The 9121-nt window shown below is 38.6% G+C and overlaps 1 pseudogene; it reads right to left on the reverse strand.

Annotated features, from left to right (window-relative positions):
- Positions 1–457: 457 nt before the first annotated feature.
- LOC149219860 (replication factor C subunit 5-like) lies at positions 458–4461 on the reverse strand (annotated as a pseudogene).
- Between the last annotated feature and the right edge of the window lie 4660 nt (positions 4462–9121).

The following is a 9121-nucleotide window of genomic DNA, read 5'->3' on the forward strand; positions in this document are numbered from 1 at the left end:
TGAAATAAATAAATCCTAAGCAATTTAGTAACAAGCTCGCTAATGGGCCCAACCACCGAGTTCGATTTTCCCATAAAAAACTAAATCAAAACACCATATTCAGAAATTTGAATTAGCCTGGAAAATATAAATTAATTGAAAAATCATATTGCTACTGAAACCAAATTACATGAATGCTAAATAATTAAATGCTGGGCTCCAGTGGTCCCCTCGAGGGATCATTCCACTGGGCTCAGATTCCTCTCATGGCGCAATTGAAATCCAGAGTGCAAATAATACAATGTACAGGTTTGATTTCCATGTAGCCTAGCGTTCTTCTGCAATCCCAGTGATCCTGTGTGATCCCATCCTCCCTATGACTGAACAACAATCTCCATTATATAACATAAGTAATGCCTCTAATTAACCGTATCGTTTGTTATATGGCATATAAATTTAGAATCGTTGTTAATATAAATTAGTTACAATCAAAACAAGAGGATTTGTTTCCAATTGGGTTCGGGCTGGTGATTGGCTTATAGAAATAATTGACCCTTACATACTGTTGGCAGAGGCACATTGATGAAAAACTGGCTGAGCTCCGGTGGTTTTCTATATTTGTCGCAACTCCTTTCCTCAACATCCCAACAGACACGTTCACTACAATATTAAAGAGATATGCCTTCCCTTGTTTTTTCCATGGTGATCCAAAACATAAAAGAAGCCAAATGAAGTTCCAATGTTGCACTTTGCAAGCCTCAAAGCAAAGAATTTCTCTCCTTAAGTCTCTGTTAGATTGTTGAGCTATACGACCTGTGAATCCCAAAGGAAGTTGTAGTCCTTCTTTCTTAGCAATATATTCAATTACTTCAACTATTTGCTCCTATGAAGGTGAATTGATGTGAATATTCAGGCAATGGGATCTCACTACTTCAAGTACTTTTGACACACTATCACAACATAAAACTATTCGGCATGCTCCACTGTAGACTTCCATTGTGCGTCGGAGAGAGTGCTGAGCCTCTTTAGAAAGCTTGTTAACTTTATTGAGAACAAGCACTTTGAAGCATTTATTCCCATTTACATCAATGGGCCTACTCTTAGCCATTTCTTTGATAATCTCTTAAACAACATATTTATCTTGGAAACCTGCATTACTAGGATTCAATTCCACATGATGATTACTTGATACTATTGTCAAATCCACATCAATGGTATTTGTACCAGCCTCAATCTTTGATGGCTTATTTTTTGCCTTCACCTTCTCAACCCTTGGACCAAATATCTCCTTAAGCAAAGCCATGATTAAAATTTCCTTTCCGGCACCAGATGGTCCATAGAACAGTAGATGACGACAGTCCTGCTCAAAAGCCATTTGGCTTCTATGATGACATGGCATGGAGGCTTATCCAAGCATCGTGAAGTATCTATTCAAACCAGTGTTGTGAGGAGAACACAAGATCAGTTTACTCATTTTATTTACCGCCATGACTTTGGTGTTTTCCTCTTGCAAGACCTTTCTTTTTATTTTCTTTTGACTTCGAGCATACACTGAAGAGCATTACCCTGGTCGGTCAATGCATGAAAGTAGCCTCTCACCATACGTAATTACTGGTGAGATAGCTGAAAATTCAAACCAGTTTGAGTTGGCATCCACAAAGCACATTCCTTCGACAAAACTTGGACTAGCATAGATTTTAGTGAATCACATCTTTGGTCATGGACGTGCACTCTCCTCCATTCATTGGTTGATGAATTTCCACCATTTTCCTTGATCATTGTAGCTGTATACAACCATTCCATATTGTTGATGTTCCAAGCTCAGAGCCATGGATGCACACTGTACTTGTATACTCATTTTGTAGCATTGGACTGCATACAGAACCATTCTCATATTGCCAGAAATTGGGAAGCTAGCAATAGACATTTCTTGCACTAACAACAAACATTAATGAACCAGCATTCTCAGTCCAATCAATGTTTTCTTGTGAAGAATCTCATAAGCATAAGATGTTCTTGACGGCATCATATGGTTGCTGTTAAACTTTCCCTGAGAGAGTCCAATCTTTCCATGAAATGGGTTGATGAATGAGATAGTGCAAGTATGTGGTTTTTCAATCTTTGTCATTGAATTCATGTTGTTGCTTCTGTGAATCTGTACTCAAATATGTTTCTGCTTCCGTATTCAAATGCATTTTAAGAAGCATTCCTGCACTGTTGGTGCTAGACTTATTCATCTGCCACCAAGAAGACATATTGTTAATGAAATTTACACACAAAACATTCTTCGAGAAGAATTTATTAATTTAATAGATATTGTCTCTAAATGCCTCTAACTATCAGTTTAATAAGGTAATAATGATTAAAAACACTAGTCACAAGCATAGAATTATTTGATAAAAAATGTAAAAGTCTGGGGAAAAAGTCAGCTCAACATATACATAAACCAATGTAATGGTCAGACAACAACAATAACAAAAATTGGCAATAGTTATTTCAAATGGTTGTGGTCGACATTTATTTTAAACAAAGTTTTAAAACCATATAAAAATATGGTTTAACAACTTTACATGGTAGAGTATGCGTTTTCTATAACGATAATGGGTATGGTCACGAGTTTTGAGCTCAGCCCTACCCAAACCTAGTGTTTTAACATCAAGTGACAACCGACAAACTTAGGCAGGGGCCTTTGTTTATTTCGCCCAGAGGTTTTTATTTAAAGACTAATGCTTTTTCATGGAGGGGCGTGGAAGAATGGAGCGTTGAACGAAGGAACTACGAGTAGCAGAGCCAGGTGAAACCACACCCAGGTGGGCATGTTTTTCGAGAGAATTTTTTAGAAAATATTTGAAAGGAACATTCCACAGAATATTCCCATGCAGAATCTTGAAGAGAATCTTTGAGATTCTTTTTGAGCCAAAATTTCACTGTGTCATATTCATGCTAAGTTTATACTCAAACGAACCATAATTTTGCCATGATTCTAATGGCACGATTGGTTTTTTGATCTGAGCAATGGAATTTTAGTCAACCTGCAGAACAAAATCTTTGTGGAATCATGAGGAATCTAAAAGATTCCCTGGGGGCTAATTTTTCACAGTGACAAAATCATGTCAACTTTATACTCAAATGAACCAAATTTTTTCTAGGATTTGATGGCATGATCAGTTTTCTGATTTGAGCAGTGGAATATCATTCAACCTACAGAACATATTCTTTGTGGAATCATGAGGAATCTAAAATATTCCCTTGGGGCTAAATTTTCACAGTGACATAATCATGTCAACTTTATACTCAAATGAACTAGAATTTCGCTAGGTGTCTAATGGCGTGATCGGTTTTCTGATTTGAGTAGCCAAATTCCAGTCAACTAGTGAAAAGGAATCTTTGAGATTCCTGGGGGTCCAAATTTTGACGGTGTTAAAAAGGGGTCGAGTTTACAGTCATTCAACATCTTTTAATCCATTCCATATCTTTTAATCTGGAATGGGCCTTCACGCAGATATCAATGTCTCTATACAACCCATCATCTACCAGGCGTGCACACTCTTACATCAATTCAACAACGGCTATGCATTTCACAGGCTTGAGATTTGCATCTGGTGCTATTTTGCTAGGTAGTTATCCGACAACTTGGAAACTTTGATGATGGCAGCCTAAGAAGGAGAATCGTCCAGGCCACCAAACTCGTATCCACCCAAGTTTAAATCCACTGCATCTTGATTCTCATCCTATTGTAAAAATGTTTCCTAATATTCTCTGCACTGCATCCACATCAAACAGAATATCTCCACTGTGCAAGAAGGAAGGGATTAGCAGTCCCTCGAGGTAGGCACATTCGAGCTGACGCCTAGTTCTTTTCTCCAAGTCCATCTTGCAAGCAACGGTGGAATCAAGCATCATAGCAATATGAAGCAGGCTGAAGGGAAAGGTAATGCATATGGTGTTTTTCTCTGTAGGCAAGAGACTCACAAAAGTCTCCACCATGATTCTCTATTTGTGATGCTCCAAGGCAGCAGCAAGCATGGGTAGCTTTGTCCGAGCAAAGGCATCGTGTTTCTTGGCAAGCTCTTTCAGGGCCTATTTAGCATAATGCATGAGTGATGTCCTAATGTTCTCATGTGTTGCGCCTATGGATTTTGTGGCTAATATTACTTTTTGATACATTTCGATGCCAAGAACCGACAACTCTTTGATCCACCAATCTTCGCTTGAATAGTTTTGTTGATACTTCTTGTTGTGTAGCCTGCCAGAGCTGTTGGAATCTAGACGTGATAGGCTTGATGCCATTTGCTCCCCACAGGCCTTTGAAGAAATTTCATCAACGCGTTCATTTACAATTTTCAGTTCCTCTATAAGGGGAAGCAGATTCCTGCAACCGCGTATAACTTCTATAGATTTTTTAAGGCTTTGGGCCACAACTTCATTAGGATAGGCCTCTGTGTGGGCCATTAGGTTTTCTTCTGTGTAGTCCTTAGTCATTTCAAGATATTGGGCAACGCACTCGACGAAATGTCTCCTTGTAACATGACCCCAAACTAAACTAGCGTGGCATATTCTCCATGCGATATCGCTAGGTGTGCCTTCGATGATCCAAAATCACTTTATTCATGATTGTCGTGGGTGCCTTTGAGGCTACCAATTCATGTATACACATAATATTTATGTTCTTTGAAAAAATTCCACTCCAACGCAACGCTAATGTGTGTGGGGCCTGAAACGTGAGCATCATAGTGTTCTGCTTTGACATCTCGTTGGATATACATATATATCAAAACCTCTACTTTAATATAATATTGATTTGTGATTTCCAACTCATTTTACAATGATCCAAGGTTGATATTAATTGTCGAAAGGCCTTCAGGCTTTTAGTTTCCTTCATAAGCATAAAATGATACCGTGCTTTAGGAATAATGTGTCCATGAAGCTCAACTATTTTTGTTTCTAGTATTCTTTACTACCTTTTCTTGCCTTTGGGTCATACTTTCCAATGCTTCTTTTCATCTATGGACATGAGAGGTCACACCAATCTCTACCTGATTTCATAAATCGACCCTACGCCCCCAATTGTTAGATTGCTTATTCCATGGAAGAGTATTCAGTGATTAGATTTCATGTCTGCCTAAATTCTTGGATCCTCAAAGGCGATGTTTGTCCCAGAAATCTTGACTTTGAGTGAATACTGACAGGGACCAAAGAAGTTGAGGGGCTTGAATAGGTAAGCATTTCCTCTTGGAACTAACAAGATTGAAGGGCCAGTTGAACATGCTTCATTTCACGCTGTCATGAAAGCCTAGGTATCATTGGTGTATCCACCTCCTATAGCACCAAACTCATCCACATTCACTACTAGATGATTAGCAGTGAATATGTCTGAACTAGTTTCCATCCTTGGCTCCTTGATTCCAAGCCTATAAATTCCAATGTGATTGCTCCTTCTTCATTAAATATGTGCCCAATGCAGCTCTATTTAAATCCCTACACAGAAAGTGGGATAAATGATTCAGACCATGAAAATAATTTCATCTGGAGGTGATAGTAAAATTGTGACTGAAGTAAAACAAGAGCTGCTCGGATTCGAAAATCAGCACAACATTTAGGCTCCTGAATGGACTTATGAATTGCAAGCAATTTATGTGATGGCAAAAGCAATGGTGCAGTTAAAAATTTAAGGGTGTAGAGTAACATGGAAATTTGAGAAATATTAATGCACCCGAGCGGGTGAGGACCAAGACAAAGCAGGGTTACTGTCATGATGTGTTATCACAAATCCTTATGCATATTTGTGATCATGCTTCAGGGTGAGTCAAGAAGAACTTAAAACAACATAAGTACTTCGATCACAAATGTCCAGAGATGCAAGGGTAGTATATAATCTTTTCAAGCCCTAATGCTCATGTGGAGATGTAGGGCCAAGCAAGAACCTAGGGGAATACAATATGCAACCATATCTCCCATGATGCCTCACAATGTCAATGGAAACACACTCTTAGCGGGAGGTGAGTTAGGTCAAATCAGGAGAGGGATCACCTTTTCTTATTTAGGGTTTTTCCTAAAACTCAATACTTCCAACTGTAAGGAAAACCAAATTGCATGTACACCTACTCAAATGTAGGACATCTACTGATCGCGATGCAAATCATCCGAACATGAGTTTTAAAAACATGAGAGACTCTTAACGCATTAATGAAGCCAGGGACCTTCGAAATCCAAATGCGATTCTGAGGTTTGTATCTGAGGTAAAACATGATGCATGAATGTGATGCATGAAACATCAGTGGGTGCACCGAAGGGGTTGGATAGGCAAGGTCACTGGGAGAGCAACCAGTTGGGGCCCTACCATAAACCCTAGAAGCTCGGGGTGAGTAGTGGGGTAACCAAAATTTTGAATATGCCCAAAACTTTTGGGTGGTATTGTAGTGGCTACAACAGAAACCATATAAACAACCAAGATGACTTGTTTGATGGCATGTTTTAGGAGCATTCAAGACCACAAACCTCCTCATATCATAGCTACGAAATTATAGTGAAATAAATTATGAAATTTCTATCAAAATTACCTTGATATCTCTTCTTTGTCTTTGCCATATATTAAAGTCTGAGACATAATAGAAAGGAAGATATAATGAAAATAAGAGCATTCCAGAAGCATAACTTCCTCTGACCATATCTCTGAAATTATTGTGAACAAAGGTATGAAATTTTATCTAGAGGTACATGAAGGGATTCTATCTATATCTTCCAACTTTCACATTCATAAACATCCTAGAAGAAAAAATATAGTGAAAATACCAAGCTAACTAAGTTTGAACAAGATTTTAGGAGCATTAGGAGGCCTAACTTATTTAGAGCATATTTATGAAATTATATCAAGCCAAGGTATGAAATTTTAACAATAGGTACATGAATATATTTTATCTATATCTTCCAAGATTCACGTTCCAAAAATTTCCATAATAAAAAGTTATAAAGAAAATGCCAAGATGGTTGATTCACCCCATAAATCACATTTTTGCTTGCACCTTTAGAATCTAAGAATCACCCCAACGATTATTCCTCATCTCCTCTTGTGACATCATATCTCTTCTTGATTGGATTATATGAAAATTAACTCATATCCTATTTATTTGTAGTGTTTGTACACTCACCTATGGGGCTAACTTGTAAAACTAGTTGGGTCGGCCTGCTCGTACTTTAGATGCATTATCCTAATGAAATAGCTATATCTCCTCATTCCTATGGAGTTAGAGGGAGTGGAATATACCATTCGGAAGGTCTCGGAATAATATTTCCAACCATATATATTATCCTCTCATTTGAGCTATGAAATTAGAGTAAAAATTTCTTCAAAGATAGGGTATCCAAATTGGGCATCAAAAGTCCAAAAACAATATTTCTAACAATCTTCATTTCCAATATTTATCTTGAACATATGTAGTATCGCGATGTATTTGACATTAATGACAACAATATTTCCAATATATTTCACATGGCCTAAAACTTTAGTGTCACTACTAAGGCTCTAATAATATGTTTGGGAAAACAAGGTGTGTGTAACCCTCTTATTATATTCCCCCATATTCAACTCTTGGAAATGAGTATAACGTACCCCCTACTATACCTAACCCTCAAGTAAGGGTAGAAGGCGGTAGTTATTAAACTAAACCAACCTCCAAAGTCCCGTTATGGAAATGCAGTCTAAAGTTTTTGATCTTCTCAAAACTTAAAACATATGACCTCGTTGCATTCGTCTCATCGAGACCTTTCCAACAATATAAAATTTGCCTAAACCCGACTCTCAGATCAAAAGATACGAAAATTAAAATATTATCCTATAAGATAGTGCCACATCATCTACCTACCACATGGTTCCCACATGGTCCCCATGTGGCGTCCACATGGTCCCCATGTGGCATCCACATGGCTGCCCAAGTCAGCCATCTCATGGTCACATGGCAGGGTTAACCTAGTTTCAAAACCATTCATACCAGGTCACAAATTAATTCCATTCTTATGTTCCACATGGACTAACCCATAAAAAATATATGTATATAATATTTGATGAAATGGATGTGGGTGTGGGCCCTTTATGACCACATCAACCCCAGGGATAAAATCCCAACGGGTTCCAATACAACTCCCTAATGAAACTACCAGGGAACAACCCTCCAAGCTACATGGATCCTTGGTGGTCCCTCCTCCACGTGTTCCATTGCCACTGGTTACCATAGTAATCTTAGGGCTCCACCATTTCTTCCTCACCCTATTGTTGCCTCACCCCATTGATTTAATCTTGGGAGATTCTTCTCAAGGCTCTGTCTTACGATTATGGGGTGCCTCCTGGAAAGTATTAGGGTTACGTGGCAATGGCTTAGACTCCCCCTTAACATATAATGGACGAAAATTTTCATGTCATATGAAAATTTTCCCCACTGAGTAGGCCCCATGTGCCATGTCACCCCAGGAATTAAAGTGTGGAGGTCCTAACATGTCCTCCGTTCAAAATCTCCAGGGTCCAGGGTTCTAGGGTGACATCATCGACTTTCATTCCCTCCACGTGGCTTAAGTCCCACATAAGTCTTGAACCCCTAGAGTTTAATTTCTTTCACATTATATGTGATTTGTGGGTCTTCCAACTTATCGCACCAATGCTTAGCATATGACCCCACCCGCCATGTCGTCCTGACATTTTGACCTCAGTGGGACTTTCCCAACCTCTCATTGAATTCTCTGGGGTATCAAACCTCTGGTGCATGTGGAAAAATATACAGTGGTCCGCTCATATTGTTGATCCAAATACCTTTTTCCTTTGCGCTTGGTTATATCACCTGAATGCATGGTTGTATCAAGGCTTAACACCTTTCCTCCAAAATTTTAATGGATTACCACTTCACGCAAATACATGGTGTTGCACCTACTTAGTTCTACACAACTCTTTATAGCTATCCCTCTTGGACTTGATACTCTTTCAAACCCCACTATCCTGCGACATATACATGGACTACCTGCGGTTATTCCACCTTTAACGACCTCCCACTATCTCTTATGAGCTTCCCAAGGTATCGACTCAGCTTGTGAATACATATATATTTAGACCTATGCTTATGTATAAAGAAAATTATCCTTCCTGAGCTTATGAGTA

The sequence above is a fragment of the Pinus tabuliformis genome, chromosome Q (genome assembly GCF_031772625.1).
Source record: "Pinus tabuliformis cultivar Carrire ecotype Pingquan chromosome Q, CPIR1, whole genome shotgun sequence".
NCBI lineage: Eukaryota > Viridiplantae > Streptophyta > Pinopsida > Pinales > Pinaceae > Pinus > Pinus tabuliformis.